The sequence below is a fragment of the Cylas formicarius genome, unplaced genomic scaffold (assembly GCF_029955315.1).
Source record: "Cylas formicarius isolate icCylForm1 unplaced genomic scaffold, icCylForm1.1 PGA_scaffold_7__23_contigs__length_41026272, whole genome shotgun sequence".
NCBI lineage: Eukaryota > Metazoa > Arthropoda > Insecta > Coleoptera > Brentidae > Cylas > Cylas formicarius.
The window spans coordinates 31,715,321-31,739,491 of NW_026844352.1; the positions used below are offsets into that span (position 1 = coordinate 31,715,321).

Genomic DNA, 24,171 nt, shown 5'->3' on the forward strand with positions numbered 1-24,171 from the left:
CATGTCGAGTTCTGTGAACAGTAAAAATAAAAGTGTAGACACCACTATCTTCTAAAGTTATCTTTATTCATCTACTTTTGTTGGGTATAGTTGCTGCCCTACAAGGCTTTTTAAATGTAATGAGTAAACGAGATTCACTGCCTCTTAAAGCACTGGCCCTCTCAATAATATATTTGAAACCACACAAAGATTTACATCTTCATATTTATGCAAAATTAAAAAACAGGTCGAGTCTTATTTATAGCTGAAATCTTAATTTGATTCGTTATTCTAATTTCTAATCCATCTGGAAATGATTTTATGTTGACCAATTCTATAAGAGAGAGCGTTTGGACTCTATGTACAATCGTTAACTTCAGTAGGAGAAACTAATTTAATTGTTTTAATGACAGTTAATTGCTTTAATGACAAGTCATTAGAACGTAACCCTTTTACAAAATCAGGGACATAACTAGGGCCCCAAGTGCTGTTATATCTTGGTTTACTTGGCCTTAGATTATAAACACCTTAAAAAACCTAGTTAGATTTGCATTGTTAAATAAACCTGATCCAAAAATAAGGCCGTGCTGCACTGAAAGAACTCAATGAGCCATAGGACTTGCCTTGTCTAAAATGAATAGTAAGGAAATCCAATACAGCCTAGGTGAGAAGTAATAACACTCCACTCCCCTCCTTTCGTAGAAGCTCCACCAAAGTTTAAATGCATGCAGGTATTAAATGCCTCAAGGTAGCGCTCTGAACAGATGATAGAAAAATATCCAGCAAATCTTCTGGAATGCTTGCCTGACAAAATCCCTGCAGCCAGGGTAAGGGATTTCCACAAAGGGTGACCTCTCCTGTCAAAAGAAGAAGGTAATTTGTCTGGAATTAGAAACAATAAATAACTACAACGCCTCCCATGAAAAAAAAGCAAACCAATGCTGGCTGTGCCCGTAAGGGATTACTGCGATCCCTGTAGCTCAATCAGCCTTGATTTTTCGTAAAACAAGTGGCAACAAGCAAAACGGGGGGAAAACATAGAAGAAACTGTCGCTCCAAAAAACAGTAAACGAGTCTTCATTAGATGCCTCCGGATCTGGAAATTAGGAAATAATCTTTCCGCATTTCTTACTTAGGCGAGAAGCAAACAGTTCGATTTATGGGAATCCAAATTTGCTTGTTATTTTAGCAAAAGCATTGTCCGAAAGGTACCATTCACCATCAAAATTCAAATTCGTGGGTTCCTTATGCGCTTCAAAATTATCGGAAGATCGAATGTAAGATGCTTTAACCCATAACCTCCTTTCTTCACACCAACCCCAAGGCGCCTCGAAATTTCGTTTAAAACAGGAAATTTTACTCACCCTATTCTATTTACATACAAAATAGCAGTTGTGTTATCAATCCTCAAAAGTGTCTCGCAGTTAGTCAAATACGAGGCGAAGCATTAGAGACCAAATGAGGCCGCAGTTAATTCTAGTGCATTAATATGAAACTGAGCTTCCCTAGGACTCCAAAGTTCTCTGGCACAATTCCCCAACCCAAAGGAGTACCATCTGAGAAAATCTCAAGTTTGTAACATTGCTGCCTTACAGGGCATTCAGGATTCTGTAAACTTTTTAGCCATCACATAAAATCCCTCCGTAAATTACAAGGAATTATCATCCAAATATCATAATTATCGACAGAGTCTTGAAGGGCTAGATATTTGATTCTCTCAAAAATTCTTAGTATATACCCAACTGTAACAAACTGCTGGGCAAACTGAAAACTAGCACAGCACAAAGCTCGGCAAAGACTCTTATTTCGCAACGGTTCAAATTGCAAAACTTACTTACTCATCAGAAAAAACAAGTGGTGGGATTCAAAAAAACAAAACCTAAAAATTTACGGGATTTCGAAGGATGTAAAACATTCTTATAATTAATAACATAACCCAACCTAATCAGTGTGTTGCAAGTTACTTGAACATTTTTTAAGGATAGCTAACTATCACCAAATAGTAAAGTTATCTAAATAAACTATTGAGGGAAAAGCCTTGGCAGGGAGATAAGAAACCACAGATTTCATTAATTCTGTAAAGGCCCACGGGGCGGTGCATAAACCAAAGGGTAACACGTTAAACTGATAACAGAGAGCATCAAAATAAAATCTTAGAAAATTCTTTTGATTTTCAATTATTGGGACTAGAAAGTAAGCTTCTTTCAAGTCCAGAGTGGTCATAAAGGACTTCCTTGTGAAGAATGTTTCTACTAATTTTCTGTCTTCCAGTTTAAAATGACAAGTGTCAATAAAAGCATTCAGTTTCTTTAAATTTAAAACTAATCAAACCGAACCATCCAATTTTGAAACCAAAAAGATCTGTAAAATAAATTGATTCTTACAAGGTTCGCAAACTGCAATTGCACTTATCTCTAACAGGTGTTTGACCACATTACAAATTGAATCTTTTTCTTGTTGGGACCAAACAGGATCTGTCGTAATCAAGTCCTGTATAACTGGCCTCGCAAATGGAATTTTATATCCATCTAACCAAGGTAGAATCTGTGCATCTTGAGTTCTAGAGTTCCAAATGTCCCGAAACTCGTGCAATCTTTCAACAAAAGTACTTACTATTTTTTCCTGGGGACACAACTCCACCCCCTTTCCTCTCGAACCTTCCTGTATTCCCTCTTTTGAGGGTACAATGACTTTCACCCACTTCAGCCTTGCAACTTCCGGGAACGAAGTGGGACGGTCGAGTTTAAATTTGTATGCTATAAAAGCCTTGTTCCGGATGCACCTGACTTTAACTCGGCCACTAATCTGCAGCTAATCTGATTGATTTGAGCCTATCAGCCAAATCTTCTCCATATAAACAAGAGTGCAAAGAAGCATCAACGAGCACTTCCTTCATACAAGGCTGCATTTCATTTGAGACCAGCGAAAGGCTTAACGCGGCTGAACTTCTATATACTGAACCTAAATGGTGTATTTTGCTTAAAACAAATATTGCATTACTCAACATTTCGATGAGAAGTAAGTACTACTCATCCTTAACCGGTTTCAAAAGCAAGGTCAAGAGCGTCCTACCAACCACCATCAAAGCACCCCTTGTTGCAGTCAGTCTCTCATCCCTTTTCTTTCCACTTTTGTTGATGGCAGATTTCATCTGCACATTCAATTTAGGAGAGTTATTGAGCGGCAATTCTTCGGCACAGGATATCAACGCAAAAGGTCACTGAGACAATCTTCGGACACACCGGATTTCAAAAAGGTATTAATCTGACTTGCCAAAATGTCATGACACATCAAACTTTGTGTTGGGACTATCGACCCCATAGCTTAAAGGCCATTTTGCTTTAAATCCGTCTCAAGGGGCTCAACAATGACATCAGAATTAATTGAAGAGCCTAAAAAATATACTTACGATGGAGTAAATGCATTCCAACAGCCATAAAAAATTGTTCATTATGTCCCAGTATCCCGGGCGCCTCATCCATAACCGGACGAGCCAGAAAACTCTATTTTTTCGATGTCGAAAAAATATAAAACCATATGTATGGCCGACCCCCTCACAAAAGGATTGCTTCCAATTGTGAAACACTTACATACGACTGCTGTCGTATAAGTGGGAAAGATGGGGGGTCTTTCGAGTTCTGGGGATTCCGATCGGAACCCGGACGATGAAGAAATCGTCTCCCAATTGTAAGAAAATCTCGTTGATGGGAACCACGCCACTAGCGATTATGTAATCGCGGATGGAAAGATTTAATCTTTCGTCGTAGGTAGGTTCTTTCTTCATCCGATAAGGAATAACGTAAATCTCACTTGTACTTCTCCATTTAACTTCCAAAAACGCTGAAAAAAGCTGAAAACACCGACGCCGAATAAAAATGAACATGTGCCACCAAAGCACAAAAAGAGGAATGAGGTTAAGACCATAGATGGCGAATATACCGTCCATGGTAAGTTATTCCACAGTTTTTTGGCTCTGCTTTAAAGCTGTGGTGCCACCTAGCGACTAGAAGGGGGACTACGTATATTGATTTCATAGAAGAGGTGTAACATATAATTTTTATTTTTGGCCCTAGGTGTCGCTTCAGACATTTCTTCAAATAACCTCCCATCTGAAGAGAACTCTGAACTATCTGAATCATATTCACTCTGGTTATTTTAAAAATCCAGAAAAAATACATGTATATGAAATAAATTTAAAAACAGCAATAGTTTTACGTTTGATGAAGATTCACTGCAAAATTTTAAACGTTTCTATCAAAAGTCAAAGACAAAAAAGCTCGCTTAACAACAGCTTAAAATCAAACATAACAAAACAAATTTTTACATTTTTTACAATTTAAGTAAAAGCAAATGTCAGTGCGCTTGCGTCATCTACTTGCTTGACAAGAATCCCGCAGTCATCACAGCTATAACAGTTTGTGCGTGTGTGCGCGTTTAAGAATGTATTATTCATTTTCAAAAATAGTCCATTTCGGCATAGGGAACCTAATCTAAAATATTATGTTCTTGTATTTAGTGTGGGCTAAACGTATCGTGCAAATGGCGCGTGTTACGCAATCCGGTTACAAGAGCATAAACAATGTCTACCAATCAAAACACTCCACTCGTCTGGTATACGCAATAATCGGTATGCGACGTTTTAATTAATTCATTCATTAAAATAACAAACGCGACCGGTGTCAAAACAGTTGCCGGGGGTGAGGCGCACACAGGGTGCGCCAAACATGTTTGACTAACGAGTAGACACCAACGATGTAGTAAAATCAAAATTTAGGCATCGCACATTCTGATGTTTTATTTAAAATAGAAACAATTTTTACATAGATAACGGCGAAGGTGTAGATACCGTTACCTGATATATCTAGTTGACAAATTCCTGTTACGTTGAAAACTAACAACCACCCTATACATTTTGCGAAATAGCTTTCGAGGGAAACACCTGCGTCGCGGTATATACAGGGTGCGTTCCTCGTTGATCGCAAGCCAATAGACCTCGCGGTAATTACCAGCGGGAATAAATGGGTTTGGTTTAACAATATACGCATACCTACCGGTGTGGCCGTGGTTGTGCGATGGTTTGGTACGATAAACCTTCGGTTTTGCAAAGTGTGTTCATGGGAGCGGTAAACACATGTTGCGTCGCACGCTTTAAGAATAACACATCGTTTGTGTCAAACGCTCGCATAATAACTTGACATGAAAAAATACGTAAAAAACGATCTTCGCGATAACTTCCACTTTTACTAAGAAAATAACGACGCAACTGGGCAGCGGATAATGATATCTCTTTCTCATTCTTACCAACGCGTCTCGCAACTTTATTATCCATTTTTTCACTCATTTATCTAAAGTTGAAAATGCTTTTTGGTTTCGTTAGCTTACAAATTCTCACAAATTGTTACACAAAAAAATAACTTTAACATTGCCCTATCCCCTAGAGACACCATGTGTTCGCATCAGATTGTTTAAATAAATTATTCGGAAGTTGGTCAGAATCTGTTGTATACGTTCTTGAAAATGATTAGGTCAGTGACAGACTTCTTTATTACATCGCGTTTGGACCACCGACGAAAACCACTCGCCCGTTGACAGCTTCTAATTGGGTAAACAAACGGCGCGATTATGATATAAAACAACTATACAAAAATTTGGCGATGCCTCCAAGAAGTTTCTAATTCCTCAAATCTCAACACCGGGGATTTCCGGATCGACGGCCGTTCCGCGTGTCGAAATCTCGTCCATAATTCATCGTTTTAATTATTTTAATTCGTCTGGTGTACCGAGATCGAACGATTTCAATACAAAGATGTAATTTGAATAGGACGCGTTGAAAACGCCGAGGTTTGAAGGCTTCGACATCGCATGCGGACCTTGTACAGGTTCTATTGTTCTCTCGGAACATTAAGCAGCTACAAGAATAAGTCATTGTTGGCGAAAAATTTCACCCGAAAAGGCTGGACCTTATTCGCAAACTGTCGCAAGTTAATTATCATCCCAACCTTTAATGGGCCAGCTGGGAGCTGAGAATTAATTATTTTAATAAAATAGTATAAGGAAAGAGTATTAGTTCTTAAATCCATTATTTCGATTGATAAAAATCTAGTTGTAAAAGAATAAGCATAGTGCAGCGTTTTTCTCCGAGTATGCAACCAATTATACGGTATCGCCACTTGAGATGAAAATTAATCAATTTTGGCCAGCGTTCGTGCAAAACATTTTTTACACACACTAAGAAGCTTGTTGTCTTACAAGTTGATGCACCGGATGTATATTAAAACTATTATTTGTGCGAAAGAAGTAATTAGCCACAATGGGAACGGATTAAAGTGCAAGTGGTATGCAAATCGTTTACTCGAAAAAAAAACGCATAAAGATTACGCCTCGGTAAAGGTGTGTATCACGCCCATTTCTCCGCTACGTCGAAGGACATCGGCAACAACAACAGCCGCGTTGTTGCCTCACTTTATATTACAATATTATTATTATTTCACTTGCTAGCCCGCGTGTCTCGCAAGCAAATCGCATTAGCATTTACTTTTAATACCGCGATGGTAGAGCCTTATTTTTTTCTTCTCCTCCTCCCACTTTCATTTAGAATATTAAAAAAACCAATACGTAGAACTTTCAATGAAAATGAAAAAGAGAAAAATGTAACCAAAGTCTACGCGAATATATTATTAAATAATTGGCATACAACTAACTATAACGAACATGTATCTGTTTTCGAGTTAAATCGCTGAGTAAAGATCAATCAATCAATTTCAGGTATCAAGTATCAGATAAAAAATGCTGTTAAATACGCAACTTTTTCGAACAAAATATGTTCGATTATATGTTACACCTCTTCTATGAAATCAATATACGTAGTTCCCCTTCTAGTCGCTAGGTGGCACCACAGCTTTAAAGCAGAGCCCAAAAACTGTGGAATAACTTACCATGCACGGTATATTCGCCATCTATGGTCTTAACCTCATTCCTCTTTTTGTGCTTTGGTGGCACATGTTCATTTTTATTCGGCGTCGATGTCTTCAGCTTTTTTCAGCGTTTTTGGAAGTTAAATGGAGAAGTACAAGTGAGATTTACGTTATTCCTTATCGGATGAAGAAAGAACCTACCTACGACGAAAGATTAAATCTTTCCGTCCGCGATTACATAATCGCTAGTGGCGTGGTTCCCATCAGCGAGATTTTCTCACAATTGGGAGACGATTTCTTCATCGTCCGAGTTCCGATCGGAATCCCCAGAACTCGAAAGACCCCCCATCTTTCCCACTTATACGACAGCAGTCGTATGTAAGTGTTTCACAATTGGAAGCAATCCTTTTGTGAGGGGGTCGGCCATACATATGGTTTTATATTTTTTCGACATTGAAAAAATAGAGTTTTCTGGCTCGTCCGGCTATGGATGAGGCGCCTGGGATACTGGGACATAATGAACAATTTTTTATGGTTGTTGGAATGCACTTACTCCAACGTAAGTATATTTTTTAGGCCCTTCGATTAATTCTGATGTCATTGTTGAGCCCCTTGAGACGGATTTAGAGCAAAACGGGCTTTAAGCTATGGGATCGATAGTGCCAACACAAAGTTTGACGTGTCATGATATTTTGGCAAGGGAGATTAATACCTTTTTGAAATCCTGTGTGTCCGAAGATTGTCTCAGTGACCTTTTGCGTTAATATTCTGTGCCGAAGAATTGCCGGCTCAATAACTCTCCTAAATTGAATGTGCAGATGAAATCTGCCATCAACAAAGGTGGAAAGAAAAGGGATGAGAGACTGACTGCAACAAGGGCTGCTTTGATGGTGTTTGCTAGGGCGCTCTCGACCTTGCTTTTGAAACCGGTTAAGGATGAGTAGTACTTACTTCTCATAGAAACGTTGAGTAATGCAATATTTGTTTTAAGCAAAATACACCATTTAGGTTCAGTATATAGAAGTTCAGCCGCGTTAAGCCTTTCGCTGCTCTCAAATGAAATGCAGCCTTGTATGAAGGAAGTTCATGGGAGGCGTTGTAGTTATTTATTGTTTCTAATTCCAGACAAATTACCTTCGTCTTTTGACAAGAGAGGTTATCCTGGCTGCAGGGATTTTGTCAGGCAAGCATTCCAGAAGATTTGCTGGATATTTTTTCTATCATCTGTTCAGAGCGCTACCTTGAGGCATTTAATACCTGCATGCATTTAAACTTTGGTGGAGCTTCTACGAAAGGAGGAGGAGTGGAGTGTTATTACTTCTCACCTAGGTTGTATTAGATTTCCTTACTCTTCATTTTAGAAAAGGCAAGTCCTATAGCTCATTGAGTTCTTTCAGAACAGCACAGCCTTATTTTTGGATCAGAATTATTTAACAATGCAAATCTAACTAGGTTTTTTAAGGTGTTTATAATCTAAGGCCAAGTAAACCAAGATATGACAGCACTTGGGGCCCTGGCTTTGTAAAAGGGTTACGTTCTAATGACTTGTCATTAAAGCAATTAACTGTCATTAAAACAATTAAATGAGTTTTCTTTCTGAAGTTAACGTTTGTACATAGTTCAAACGCTCTCTCTTATAGAATTGGTCAACATAAAATCATTTCCAGAAGGATTAGAAATTAGAATAACGAAGATTTCAGCTATAAATAAAACTCGACCTGTTTTCAATTTTGCATAAATATGAAGATGTAAATCTTTGTGTGGTTTCAAATATATTATTGAGAGGACCAGTGCTTTAAGAGGCAGTGAATCTCGTTTACTCATTACATTTAAAAAGCCTTGTAGGACAGCAACTATACCCAACAAAAGCAGATGAATAGAAATAACTTTAGGAGATAGTGGTGTCTACACTTCTATTTTTACTGCTCACAGCACTCGACATGCCTCAACATCGTCTGCGTTTTGTAAAGGTGTTTCAATTGATATGATTGGAAAAACGGCAGATTGGTGAGAATGCTCTAAATGTTTTGCCCTTTTTTATAATAGACCTATTTGTACAGCAGGTGCAGGCTTTTTTGTTAATGCCACATTTGGGACATATAATTTTTCAGAAGGTTTGTTTTCTCGGACAGCCATTTATTTTGTATTTGTACTCGAGGCTTTCATAAACTTCATAAGGTTTGGATTTCCTTATATAGCCGAATAAAATCGTTTTATAACAAATTTGCTGAGTTGCCTTTGAAAGTCTACGTATATTGATTTCATAGAAGAGGTGTAACATATAATTCGATGATCAAACGAACTTACCTGGTAAGTGAAGTTCGATCGTAATTATATGTTACACCTCTTCGTAGAAATCACCCATTCCCGCCCAATGCACTGTTCTGAACAGTATTAAAATGCCCTTTGGCAAATTTATTATAAACGGGCTTTAAAATAGAATGAGGTTAAGACCATAGATGGCGAATATACCGTGCATGGTAAGTTATTCCACAGTTTTTTGGCTCTGCTTTAAAGCTGTGGTGCCACCTGGCGACTAGAAGGGGGACTACGTATAATTAAAAATAAAGTGTAACATATAATTACGATCGAACTTCACTTACCAGGTAAGTTCGTTTGATCATCGAACTATTGTTGTGAATTTTTGCTTTGCAAGGTTGTTTTTCTAACTTTTGACATGTAATAAGCCACTTAATAAATGTAGTTATTAAAGTTCAGACGTTTTAATTAAATTTCCAGATGCCAAAATCTGAAAACCAAAAATGAGAGAATGGAAACGTTTTAACCAACCAAGTTTTGTGCAATTTAGGTTACAGAGAAATACAGTTTTGGTTAGTTGAGCGATCACGTGGTTTCCTTCCACTTGTAGAATAATAAATATTTAAATTAAACTTTCTGATTAACTTATTGCCACTTTCTTGATAAACATGTTGACGATAAGCTGTATTAATAACAAGAAGTATATTTTTGATGATGGTTGATTTTTTTTATTCGACAGAGGTTTCCCAGCACACCACTGGAACGCCATTTTTCACGACACAGCGTTGATGGCTTTTCGTCGACTTTTTCTTATTATTCTCCGGGCCCGCCATATACCCGGTATGTGATGTGCACATGTGCGGCTCGCCGCTGGGGGCACAACATATTAATTGGTTAAATGGCACATTCGACAGTGCACAGTGACGAGCTGTGGAAAAAGAGCAAACCGAGTGGCTGCGTTGTCGGTCGACCGGAATCTCACTCTAAAAGTCATAAGTATTCGTCGCTCCTGACAGTGTTAATGGGGGGGATTTTCTTCTTTTTTTTTTTCACGGCCCATACGTCAAACCGAGAAGCGAGCCATTGCCCGTGAGTCTCGTTTGTTTCACTTACGTCACCGCGACATTGACGCTTATTTATTCCAATTTCACTTACCCGGCTTTGTTTATGTTTTAGTCGGTTGTGGATAGACTGTGTTTTTAATGTACAAAAAAGATAAATAACATAAAACGCACGTCCTTTTCACGAAAAATGTATAAATACCATGTAATCGACCGCGCTTAATTGTTGCAAAAACTTGGCGTAACTATTAGGCAACCAAATATGTCTAATAGCGGAAAAAATGTCATTTATTTTCTCTTACTAAAAGACTTGATCAAACGGATATTAACCTAAATTAAATATCAAATGCGATTTTAGAAACCCAACGGAATTCACCGCTATTTTTAAAACAAAAGAAATAACAAAATAAATAATCCCACTCCATAGTATCTGCCTTTGCTTTAACATAATCAAACAAAATTCAAACGATTAGATTGGCTAAAAGAGGCGAATAGTTTGCAAAATTTGCCAAAAATCCCTACGCCCATGCGGAAAACTTACTGATGGGATCCAGCTCGGATCGAGTGCCATCTGGCCCCCCATTGGTCCCAAAAAAAGACCGATCTTTTTACTGCCGTTTATATCTTTTATAGTCCAAAAATTAAAGCGCGGGGGGGGGGGGGGGGGGAGGACCCAGTGCCGGCGCGTATGCTTCCTCGCATATATTAAAACTTGGTCGGTTTGGAGAAAGAAGCGACGACGACAAATATGACCCCCGACGTGACCCGCCAGCGTCGTACGTATGCAGAACCTGGGATTCGCTTATCTGGCAGATTGCATCAATATTTTCGGTGCTGCAACGAGCGGACGTGTGGGCCGTCTATCTCGAACCATAACACGACCCAGCCGTACGTTCCTGAATACAAATTTTCCCATTTATTAAAAATATAAACGCATACCGGTCATGGACCCGTCGACGCGTCCATTGGCGTAACGCGCGCGCACCGGATGACAATAGTAAGCTCTTTATACCGCGCCGCTACCAATTCATAGTGACAATGTTGCCATATCGGTAATGGTTAAATTACGAAAAAGTTATCAAGTACAAAATTTGATAAAAATTGCTTTCCACCGGTCCCGAATTTCTGTTAGTTTCGTAAATACATAAAAATTGTCGAAATTTGTCGAATTTAGGGAAAATTAAGGTTAAGTTCTATTTTTCTACTTGACTGGATTGTAAACCAGCATTGGGAATAGTATATTATGCAACAAGCGTTGCATACTATACTTTTTCTACGACTTACTAAATTTCGTACCATTCAAACAACTGAAACGAAGTCTGTGTGAAAACCTGATCCTCCCTAACTTCAATTATTGTGACTTTGTCGATGGTTTTTGTTTTCATCAGGAAAAATGAATGACATTTTTGTTTAAAGTAATAAATAACCCTAATTGGCCAGTTTCCATAAAAAATCGCTTAATATAAATTAATATTAATATTAGAAATAATGCCAAACTAACCATGCCGCATCATAACACTGCAACCTTTCAGCGCTCATTTTCATACAACGCCGTAAAGTATTTCAACTTAACTCCAAACCGGTTTCGTGATATATCATTAAAACAAAATAAAATATAAAAAATGTCTTCTAAATCTCTATTAACGGGCTTAAACTAAAATTAGTAATATAGTACCTTCATATCACGGAGTTCCAAAATGTTATAATAGTATATTATGTAACAAGTGGGGTAAACGGGATTTGATTCGGGAATTTATTTGACAAAGCGGAGCGAGTGTTAAATAAACGTTTACCGAACGTGTTGCAAACTATACTTTTTCTACGACATTGGGTACATTCTCGCAAAACAACACGAATACATTCAGTGACATGACCGTTATAATTGACAAACGTCAAAAATTAAGGTGTGGGAAATATCACCGAAAACATCCGATTGCTGCCAAACCCGTGCGGTAAAATCCCGGACGCTTTCCGTAGAAAAAATAGTATACTATGCAACAAGTGCGGTAAACGGCATTTGAGTCACACCCGTGCGCTCCGCTTGTGTCAAATAAACTCGGTTCGTAATTAGGTATTTTACAGATGGGAGTAGAAAACCAATTAAAAAATATACTAGAAAAGACCCCAATTTTTTAGTTATTTTTTAATTAGAATTTGGGAGGGAACAATCCGCGGTATTATTTGTGTGCAAAAGTTTTAAGTGGACTCACAAATTAATGTTTTTATGATCTGGTTATTAAAGAAGGTTTTGATACTATTTTTTTCAGTAAACGAATGACCAAAACATTTTAAAAAAATATTTGATGGTCACTAAATAGATTTTAAATAGATTTTATTTATGAAACTTGTTATTAACCTAAGTATCATTTAAATATAGTTACTTAATTTGGCGGTCGAAAACTAGTTTGCAAATTTGTAATTATTTTTCTGGCATTTAAACTCACCGCGCAATTGCCGATGTCAGATGCAAAAATTATGCAAAGGGAGCAGAAACTAAACTCCAAGTATTTTTGAAAAGATACCCAAAACAATAGGCAAAACAATACAAAATAAAACAATTATGAAAACTGAAAGGCATTGACTAAAAACTAAAGAAAAAAATCTTTTACAATTTGCCCTTAAGTCAATTTTATTTAGCTAGCCTAATTTTTATTTTTTTATGATTGTTCATGTCCTTAAAACATTTGCAAATAATAAAATAAAAGTGTAAATTGTTTTTCAAAGATGAAAAACAAAGCCAGCTAAAAATATGTGCTCATATAGTTTTATAATAAAAGCACAATTTTTCATTTAAATTTAAGTTGTAAGTGGCTAGGTATGTTTCAAACTGTTTTTACAGGCATTTGGAACTGAAAAATCAACTTACCTTCTTCTTCAAACATTTAAAAGCTTTCATATAAATCATGAGTCGAGATCTAACATTAAAACGGTTCACAATTACAGTGTGTCATCGATAATTACAAAAATTGCATTATTTTATTGTGCGAAGAAAAAAATGCATTTAAAAATCCGTAAAAAAAGGTTGACCTGTATAATCCAAGCCTAAATAATAAAGGATGTCCGGTTTTGTTTTTCCAATGTTTTTTTTCTCAATTCGAACGTGTTACGTAAATTGAAAAAAAAACCGTCAAACATACGTGTCCCGATTGGTGTGTAACGTTTACGAAACAGAATGCTTTAAAACCCGCAACCGTCGCATATATTATAAGCTACACGGGTGCTTTCGCCGTGTTCCTCTAACTTTAAAGGACAGTGGCTACACAAAAAGCTGTGTTTACCCGCTCGTGTAAAAACGCAAGCACCGGGGAATGTTGCAACTTCTATCGCCTCTCGCCCGTACAGAATAAACTCGTGACTACTAAATATTTATAAGTCTCCCATAGATATATATTTTAATGTTTACGTACAGAAAAAAAAACGTATCGGATACCATTGGGTCGGCGTGTTACGCCGCCGCCACCTTAACGTCACAACTTTTAAAAAATATTTTTCAAACACACACACACACACACACACACACACACACACACACACACACACACACAAATACACACACGACATAACCTAAAACCTAATATTTATAACTTGCGCCTAAAGACCCTAGGCTCGTAGCGCTGCCGTAATCGCTCGACACAATTGGTGTGCATAATGTATATAGTTTTTGGGCAAAACAGGCAAGAGTTTTACATTATATTCATATCATTCCTTCTGACGCGATATCAACTTTTATTTTTTTATTTTTATTTGACATGAGCGGAGAGCAGCGGAGCGAGTGTTCAATAAACGAGTGACTTAAAAAGTTTACTGAACGTGTTGCATGTATACTTCTTTTACGACCGGTTAGTTTTTGGGTATATTTTCACAAAACAACACGAATACAGTCAGTGGCATGATCGTCAGAATTGACAAACGTCAAAATTCAAGGCGCGAAAACATTCGATTGCTTCCAAACCCGGGTGGTAAAATCCCGGAAATGTCCGAAGTGGCTCAGATCCGTGGGCACGAAACTGACGTGGTAAAGTGACGCTTCCCGCACGCTAGATGGGCGTATAACCAGGTATTTTACAGACAGGAGTAGAAAATAGTATATTATAACTCACTCGTTTATTAGAAACTCGCTCCGCTCGTGTCAAATAAACTCATGAGTCGAATGCCGTTTACCGCACTTCTTGCATACTATACTTTTTCTACAACCGTTGGTTTTTGGGAACATTTTCAAACAAACAACACAGATCCATTCACTGACATGACCGCCGGAATTGACAAACGTCAAAATTCAAAGCGTGGGAAATATCTCCGTAAACATCCGATTACTCGCAAATCCGTGCCGTAAAGTTCGGAAATTGTCCGAAGTGGTTCGCATTCATGGGAAACGAAACTGACGTGGTAAACTGACGCTTCCCGCACGCTAGATCGGTGTGTAATTAGGTATTTTACAGATGGGAGTAGAAAAATATTTTTGTAGCATCGACAACCAGACCTCCCGAGACATATGCCTATATACTACCGAGTATTTCAGTAATAATTTTCGTTGGATTTGCATATGCGCAATTGACCGGTTTATTATTTATTAGCAGATATCGTGGAACGTTAATAACGCGTATACACACATATCTACGTGGATAATTGTTGTACCTGCATTAATGAACAACTTAATAAAGACCTGCGCGCCTAGTTTTCGAACGAGCTTTTTATGCCGGAAAATACCACAGACTTACCGCCGCGCAGGTGTAAATGGAAAGTTCGTGGATATTCACGACACGGCCAATTACAACGTCAGAAATATTACGCAACAGATCGCGGACAGCTCTCTCTTTCTGGCCTACACTGTACTCCCCGCCGCAAGTCCCCCAACCACCCCGCGAAGGCCTATTATTTAAATATCGCGTGAGACCGTTTTGATATCGACCGCGTTGCCAAATATAATGCAATAATAATTGTTAAACAAAACAACGATGTGACAAATACAAGGTTTCATCTTATTTCTAACAAAAAGCGACCGAATATCGAAACGTTATTATAGAAATATTATAGCAAATGGCCGCCACCGTAATAATAGCATTGACAGCAAAGACATTGTTTGCTTTTCATTAAAAAATCTAGGACCTTGATCGAATATCGGTATCTTTTTTTAAGAAGGTTCATAAAATTTTGAGGTTTTTAAACCAATAAAGATAGGTCCGAACGAATAGGGAAAAAATCCCTCGAATCGAGGACTGGAGAGACGAGGCGGCAACGTCGCGTATGGAGGCACTAATAAAAAGCATTGAGGCCCCTTTCGTTAATGACGTTTCGGGTTACGATGCCCGCGTTTCCCGCCGTGGGCGTCTCCTTGTGAAATTAACGTCGAGAGGGTCCCAGGCGCGTACCCAGCTGCCCACGGGGAGGCGCAATAACTAAATTTAATGCCAATAGGATGTATTACGTACCGTCAGGTGAAAGTTATTTGTGATTTCTTCTTAATCGGTGAAGCGTCGATTTGCTCGCCCCACGGTGATTTTTAAACTCGGCGTATAGTTTGGTTCAAATTATAAGGATAACGTTTTGACCTGATTATCTGTTGTTCTATGAAAGGTCCCATATTTACCCAACCATTTCGACAGAGCGAGAGCATCAGTTCTAGGGTTGGTCAAATTGGATACTTTTAAAGAACAAATTCCCCTTTCTAAAGGAGACAGAGATAGAGACAGTCTGGGGTTCAATTTTCATTAAAAACATAACGGTTAAAACCGGCTATGGATATGTTACGGTAAAAAGGCACTTTCGAAATCTTTTTATAGAAATTTTCTATAGAAAAAAATTTTGGTGCCAGGCACCGACTATATAAACTCTAAAAACTATAAAAATATCCATTTTGGAAACCCTTTAACATATCTTTATTTTAAAAACGTAGCTCATGCTTATCACCTATCACCTAGACACTGACGCACAAGTCTTTAAAAACTGGTAAAACTGGCAAGTTGAGAGGAACTCTTAAATCGAGCTGCATAGGCACAATCCGGTCCTGTTAAAAAGATCGCCGTATGAAACCGGTCGAAAATTCGGACTGTCAGCGGATTACTCGTCGAGATTCGCTAATTTATTCGTCGATGACACCTCCCATGGATTATCCCCGTGTACAATACACGCTGCGTATCAGCGGAACAATCTCCCAATGTAAGGGCGATTCGGCAGAGGAAAAAGTGCCAACGAGTCGACGCACTTTAGGCGTCGCCGTCGTATAGAAATGTCTGAATGCCGAGTATATATTATAACCTACCTTGCGCGCGTTGCGGATTAACATGCATCATTATCTCGAGAGTGGCTTTTCTCCGTATGCAACGCGGTTGTGCATAATTTTCTGCTTAAATGATTTACCAACGGTGCCTTTGAAGTCTGTCGTAAACATACGGTTTTTTCCTATTATTGGAATAAGTAATCGATCAGGTGCACACGGGCGCGTACGCGAGTGTTTATCACAAAGCGCATTTTTTCTTCATCGTTAGGCGCGGCCAAATGCCACCGTTCTGAGGAAGTTAACCAAGAAGCGACGTCGCGTTGCGTAGAAAAATAGGTTATGAGAGAGGGTCGTGTACCACTGCTGATGTGAAGCGCAGGTCGTAGATGAAAACATACTGCATTTTGGCAAACTTATGTGCCGTTGAAATATAAGAAACCAATACAACAGAAAATGTTGTCTTCCAAATGGTCAAGCGTTTGTGGCTTATCCGCATAGACCAATGACTTTACATAGCCCCACAGAAAGTAGTCTAGCGGTGTTAAATCACAAGATCTTGGAGGCCAATTCACGGGTCCAAAACGCAAAATTAGGCGGTCATCAAACGTGTCTTTCAATAAATCGATTGTGGCACGAGGCGTGTGACATGTTGCGCCGTCTTTTGAAACCACATCTCCTGGACATCATGGTTATTCAATTCAGGAATGAAAGAGTTAGTAATCATAGCTCTATACCGATCACCATCGACTGTAACGTTCTGGCCATCATCGTTTTTGAAGAAGTACGGACCAATGATTCCACCAGCCCATAAAGCGCACCAAACAGTCAGTTTTTCTGGATGTAACGGTGTTTCGACTTACACTTGAGGATTAGCTTCGCTCGAAATTTTGTTTGTTGACGTAGCCATTCAACCAGAAGTGCGCTTCATTGTTAAACAAAATTCGCTTATGAAAATCGGGAACAACGGCAATCTCGTTTTGGGCCCACTAGACGAATCTACGCCTTACTTGATGATCGTTTGGCTTCAATTCTTGCACGAGTTGGATTTTGTAAGCACGTAAACCAAGATCCTTCCGCAAAATCTTCCATAAAGTGGATAGACACAGATCCAATTCCTGTGCTCGATGGTGGATAGACTCATTCGGATCTTTCTCCACAGCAGCAATAGCTTCTTCTGTAAACGTGGTGCGAAAACGTTCCATGGTTAATCGAATTAACTGCTCTGATGGACGATTTTGTCGACGATAAAATGGACGTAGTGTGCGATACGTATTCCGCATGGAAGCTTTATTTTCGAAATAAAATTCAATGATCAAACGAACTTACCTGGTAAGTGAAGTTCGATCGTAATTATATGTTACACCTCTTCGTAGAAATCAATATACGTAGTCCCCCTTCTAGTCGCTAGGTGGCACCACAGCTTTAAAGCAGAGCCAAAAAACTGTGGAATAACTTACCATGGACGGTATATTCGCCATCTATGGTCTTAACCTCATTCTATTTTAAAGCCCGTTTATAATAAATTTGCCAAAGGGCATTTTAGTACTGTTCAGAACAGTAAATTGGGCGGGAATGGGTGATTTCTACGAAGAGGTGTAACATATAATTACGATCGAACTTCACTTACCAGGTAAGTTCGTTTGATCATTGAATTATATGTTACACCTCTTCTATGAAATCAATATACGTAGACTTTCAAAGGCAACTCAGCAAATTTGTTATAAAACGATTTTATTCGGCTATATAAGGAAATCCAGGAAGTTTATGAAAGCCTCGAGTACAAATACAAAATAAATGGCTATCCGAGAAAACAAACCTCCTGAAAAATTCTATGTCCCAAATGTGGCATTAACAAAAAGGCCTGCACTTGCTGTACAAATAGGTCTATTATAAAAAAGGGGAAAACATTTAGAGCATTCTCACCAATCTGCCGTTTTTCCAATCATATCAATTGAAACACCTTTACAAAACGCAGACGATGTTGAGGCATGTCGAGTTCTGTGAACAGTAAAAATAAAAGTGTAGACACCACTATCTTCTAAAGTTATCTTTATTCATCTACTTTTGTTGGGTATAGTTGCTGCCCTACAAGGCTTTTTAAATGTAATGAGTAAACGAGATTCACTGCCTCTTAAAGCACTGGCCCTCTCAATAATATATTTGAAACCACACAAAGATTTACATCTTCATATTTATGCAAAATTAAAAAACAGGTCGAGTCTTATTTATAGCTGAAATCTTAATTTGATTCGTTATTCTAATTTCTAATCCATCTGGAAATGATTTTATGTTGACCAATTCTATAAGAGAGAGCGTTTAGACTCTATGTACAATCGTTAACTTCAGTAGGAGAAACTAATTTAATTGTTTTAATGACAGTTAATTGCTTTAATGACAAGTCATTAGAACGTAACCCTTTTACAAAGTCAGGGACATAACTAGGGCCCCAAGTGCTGTTATATCTTGGTTTACTTGGCCTTAGATTATAAACACCTTAAAAAACCTAGTTAGATTTGCATTGTTAAATAAATCTGATCCAAAAATAAGGCCGTGCTGCACTGAAAGAACTCAATGAGCCATAGGACTTGCCTTGTCTAAAATGAATAGTAAGGAAATCTAATACAGCCTAGGTGAGAAGTAATAACACTCCACTCCCCTCCTTTCGTAGAAGCTCCACCAAAGTTTAAATGCATGCAGGTAATAAATGCCTCAAGGTAGCGCTCTGAACAGATGATAGAAAAATATCCAGCAAATCTTCTGGAATGCTTGCCTGACAAAATCCCTGCAGCCAGGGTAAGGGATTTCCACAAAGGGTGACCTCTCCTGTCAAAAGAAGAAGGTAATTTGTCTGGAATTAGAAACAATAAATAACTACAACGCCTCCCATGAAAAAAAAAAGCAAACCAATGCTGGCTGTGCCCGTAAGGGATTACTGCGATCCCTGTAGCTCAATCAGCCTTGATTTTTCGTAAAACAAGTGGCAACAAGCAAAACGGGGGGAAAACATAGAAGAAACTGTCGCTCCAAAAAACAGTAAACGCGTCTTCATTAGATGCCTCCGGATCTGGAAATTAGGAAATAAACTTTCCGCATTTCTTACTTAGGCGAGAAGCAAACAGTTCGATTTATGGGAATCCAAATTTGCTTGTTATTTTAGCAAAAGCATTGTCCGAAAGGTACCATTCACCATCAAAATTCAAATTCGTGGGTTCCTTATGCGCTTCAAAATTATCGGAAGATCGAATGTAAGATGCTTTAACCCATAACCTCCTTTCTTCACACCAACCCCAAGGCGCCTCGAAATTTCGTTTAAAACAGGAAATTTTACTCACCCTATTCTATTTACATACAAAATAGCAGTTGTCTTATCAATCCTCAAAAGTGTCTCGCAGTTAGTCAAATACGAGGCGAAGCATTAGAGACCAAATGAGGCCGCAGTTAATTCTAGTGCATTAATATGAAACTGAGCTTCCCTAGGACTCCAAAGTCCTCTGGCACAATTCCCCAACCCAAAGGAGTACCATCTGAGAAAATCTCAAGTTTGTAACATTGCTGCCTTACAGGGCATTCAGGATTCTGTAAACTTTTTAGCCATCACATAAAATCCCTCCGTAAATTACAAGGAATTATCATCCAAATATCATAATTATCGACAGAGTCTTGAAGGGCTAGATATTTGATTCTCTCAAAAATTCTTAGTATATACCCAACTGTAACAAACTGCTGGGCAAACTGAAAACTAGCACAGCACAAAGCTCGGCAAAGACTCTTATTTCGCAATGGTTCAAATTGCAAAACTTACTTACTCATCAGAAAAACAAGTGGTGGGATTCAAAAAAACAAAACCTAAAAATTTACGGGATTTCGAAGGATGTAAAACATTCTTATAATTAATAACATAACCCAACCTAATCAGTGTGTTGCAAGTTACTTGAACATTTTTTAAGGATAGCTAACTATCACCAAATAGTAAAGTTATCTAAATAAACTATTGAGGGAAAAGCCTTGGCAGGGAGATAAGAAACCACAGATTTCATTAATTCTGTAAAGGCCCACGGGGCGGTGCATAAACCAAAGGGTAACACGTTAAACTGATAACAGAGAGCATCAAAATAAAATCTTAGAAAATTCTTTTGATTTTCAATTATTGGGACTAGAAAGTAAGCTTCTTTCAAGTCCAGAGTGGTCATAAAGGACTTCCTTGTGAAGAGTGTTTCTACTAATTTTCTGTCTTCCAGTTTAAAATGACAAGTGTCAATAAAAGCATTCAGTTTCTTTAAATTTAAAACTAATCAAACCGAACCATCCAATTTTGAAACCAAAAAGATCTGTAAAATAAATTGATTCTTACAAGGTTCGCAAACTGCAATTGCACTTATCTCTAACAGGTGTTTGACCACATTACAAATTGAATCTTTTTCTTGTTGGGAACAAACAGGATCTGTCGTAATCAAGTCCTGTATAACTGGCCTCGCAAATGGAATTTTATATCCATCTAACCAAGGTAGAATCTGTGCATCTTGAGTTCTAGAGTTCCAAATGTCCCGAAACTCGTGCAATCTTTCAACAAAAGTACTTACTATTTTTTCCTGGGGACACAACTCCACCCCCTTTCCTCTCGAACCTTCCTGTATTCCCTCTTTTGAGGGTACAATGACTTTCACCCACTTCAGCCTTGCAACTTCCGGGAACGAAGTGGGACGGTCGAGTTTAAATTTGTATGCTATAAAAGCCTTGTTCCGGATGCACCTGACTTTAACTCGGCCACTAATCTGCAGCTAATCTGATTGATTTGAGCCTATCAGCCAAATCTTCTCCATATAAACAAGAGTGCAAAGAAGCATCAACGAGCACTTCCTTCATACAAGGCTGCATTTCATTTGAGACCAGCGAAAGGCTTAACGCGGCTGAACTTCTATATACTGAACCTAAATGGTGTATTTTGCTTAAAACAAATATTGCATTACTCAACATTTCGATGAGAAGTAAGTACTACTCATCCTTAACCGGTTTCAAAAGCAAGGTCAAGAGCGTCCTACCAACCACCATCAAAGCACCCCTTGTTGCAGTCAGTCTCTCATCCCTTTTCTTTCCACCTTTGTTGATGGCAGATTTCATCTGCACATTCAATTTAGGAGAGTTATTGAGCGGGCAATTCTTCGGCACAGGATATCAACGCAAAAGGTCACTGAGACAATCTTCGGACACACCGGATTTCAAAAAGGTATTAATCTGACTTGCCAAAATGTCATGACACATCAAACTTTGTGTTGGGACTATCGACCCCATAGCTTAAAGGCCATTTTGCTTTAAATCCGTCTCAAGGGGCTCAACAATGACATCAGAATTAATTGAAGGGCCTAAAAAATATACTTACGATGGAGTAAATGCATTCCAACAGCCATAAAAAATTGTTCATTATGTCCCAGTATCCCGGGCGCCTCATCCATAGCCGGACGAGCCAGAAAACTCTATTTTTTCGATGTCGAAAAAATATAAAACCATATGTATGGCCGACCCCCTCACAAAAGGATTGCTTCCAATTGTGAAACACTTACATACGACTGCTGTCGTATAAGTGGGAAAGATGGGGGGTCTTTCGAGTTCTGGGGATTCCGATCGGAACCCGGACGATGAAGAAATCGTCTCCCAATTGTAAGAAAATCTCGTTGATGGGAACCACGCCACTAGCGATTATGTAATCGCGGATGGAAAGATTTAATCTTTCGTCGTAGGTAGGTTCTTTCTTCATCCGATAAGGAATAACGTAAATCTCACTTGTACTTCTCCAATTAACTTCCAAAAACGCTGAAAAAAGCTGAAAACACCGACGCCGAATAAAAATGAACATGTGCCACCAAAGCACAAAAAGAGGAATGAGGTTAAGACCATAGATGGCGAATATACCGTCCATGGTAAGTTATTCCACAGTTTTTTGGCTCTGCTTTAAAGCTGTGGTGCCACCTAGCGACTAGAAGGGGGACTACGTATATTGATTTCATAGAAGAGGTGTAACATATAATTGCACTATTTGCAGGCGTTGTTCAGGCGTGAGTCTATTCATGATGAATTGCCATACCAAACTGAGAATAAATCACTTGACAGCTGTTAAATCGGTCGCCATCTTGAACAGAAATGCCAACTTAAAGTTCTATACATCGAAAAAAAACACCCATTATATATTGTTGTAGAATTTATTCAGGGTCTGAGACAAATAGAAAAGTAGAACTAACTTCTTATTTATTTATAAATGTCAAATATTAGAAACGGTACATAATATCGATCGATCGGTACTTTCGGGAAACTTGCACATCGCCGTCTGGTCTGGTCGTCGTCCCGTTTCTCCGTCGTACCCTTTTCATCGGTTCCCGAAAAAAGCATAACACTATTTGTTTGGTCGTGCTGATAGAACGAATTATGAAACGGCGCTCGTCGAATTACCGGGTTCACAACAATATTCTTCCATTTTATATAAAATAATCTAGAGCGAAATACGTTTGTGCAGATTCGATTTCTTTGAATTTTTACAGTATCAGTTTAATGTTTACAAAGAAAGTAAACCCGCTTTCACTAAACCTTAAATTAAAACAAATAAAGAGGACTTGACTATAGAGGTTTACAAAAAGTTTCTGAAATAAATCTATAGCTAAATCCTTGTAGAATAATTTGGGGTTTAATATTTGTCCACCAACGCACCAAAGCTATTCAACACCGATTAATTTGCTGTCAAAAGAGAACATTGTAAGGCCAGGATTAGCCAATATCGTATTTTTAAATCGTAATAGGCCCGTTGCGTGAATTTTAAATTTAAAGACAAAACGACTTATTTCTATTAAAATTAGGGACTTAAATTTCACCTACAGCCCCTTAAATATGCCGTCACATGAAAACGCCTAGCGCCGTCACATTGTATGAAATGTCAGCCGGTTTGAATTGTTAAACTAACCTAAACTCTATGTATGTTATAGGTTATGTATTATTCCATTGTAATGTACATTGTCAATTGTATGTTCATTACCAATCTGTCATGTTTTAAGAAATAAAAATACGTTTGCGAATTAGGGAATGGTAATCGATGTCATTACAACTGCCCGACTTCCATAATAATTAATAAAATTCGAAAAAGCGACTAATGGTGACAAATGTTCTGATATCGTGTTGATTTTGGTTACGATTTTGAGAAAAATTCTGTACGCAAGAGCCCGCGTAGGACGCTGACAAAAGGAGCCATGCTTGGCTTTCGCAATTACACAGAATAGCCCGCGTTCTCGTCATTACCGCGGTCGTTGTTATTATCATTATTATGTGGCCAACCGGTAGCGAGGCATGCGTACAGGGCTGACCGACGGCGATTGCCCATTGGTCCGGTCGTTAACCGTCCCTCCCCTACCGACCGCGTCACCGCTCGATAGCGTAATAAACATTCAGTGGTGTGGAGGGTCTTTTTTCAACTATTTCGTTAAACAAAATCATGTCGACAATCAGGTTTATTTACGAAACAGCCCCCGTATATTGCGACGCGTACGATGGGCACGCCAATGGACCCATTAACGCCCGCTCCCCGCGACCCGCGCGCGCGCGTTAATAATTATGAAAAACGGTTATGGAAAAAGGAGAGAGAGTTATTGTTTTTCGTATCGGTCGGGACTGTTAACCCGATACTATAAATAAGGACCGCCCGAGGGGGGCGCGGGCAACAACTTTAAAAGCCGCCAAAATTAAACGCGGGCGGTCGACTCTC

The 24,171-nt window shown here is 38.6% G+C and overlaps 1 protein-coding gene and 2 long non-coding RNA genes across 10 annotated transcripts in view; all 3 read right to left on the minus strand.

Annotated features, from left to right (window-relative positions):
* LOC132705716 (protein dachsous) overlaps positions 1 to 24,171 on the minus strand; it is a 234,491-nt gene that overhangs the window by 96,160 nt on the left and 114,160 nt on the right. The window lies entirely within an intron of this gene.
* Positions 607 to 4,036, minus strand: LOC132705717 (uncharacterized). 5 transcript variants are annotated; one of them, XR_009619497.1, is made up of 4 exons: positions 3,570 to 4,036; positions 1,344 to 3,371; positions 916 to 1,075; positions 607 to 861 (listed from the first exon to the last, which is right to left on the minus strand). It is a non-coding gene; the product is annotated as an uncharacterized LOC132705717 (long non-coding RNA). The 5 variants fall into 5 exon arrangements; XR_009619499.1 differs by having other exon boundaries at positions 1,344 to 3,302; positions 3,389 to 4,036; XR_009619500.1 differs by having other exon boundaries at positions 1,344 to 2,539; positions 2,593 to 4,036.
* Positions 19,022 to 22,431, minus strand: LOC132705258 (uncharacterized). Of its 4 annotated transcripts, XR_009619370.1 has the most exons (4): positions 21,011 to 22,430; positions 19,763 to 20,957; positions 19,335 to 19,494; positions 19,022 to 19,278 (listed from the first exon to the last, which is right to left on the minus strand). It is a non-coding gene; the product is annotated as an uncharacterized LOC132705258 (long non-coding RNA). The 4 variants fall into 4 exon arrangements; XR_009619367.1 differs by having other exon boundaries at positions 19,335 to 20,957; positions 21,011 to 22,431; XR_009619369.1 differs by having other exon boundaries at positions 19,335 to 20,013; positions 21,011 to 22,426.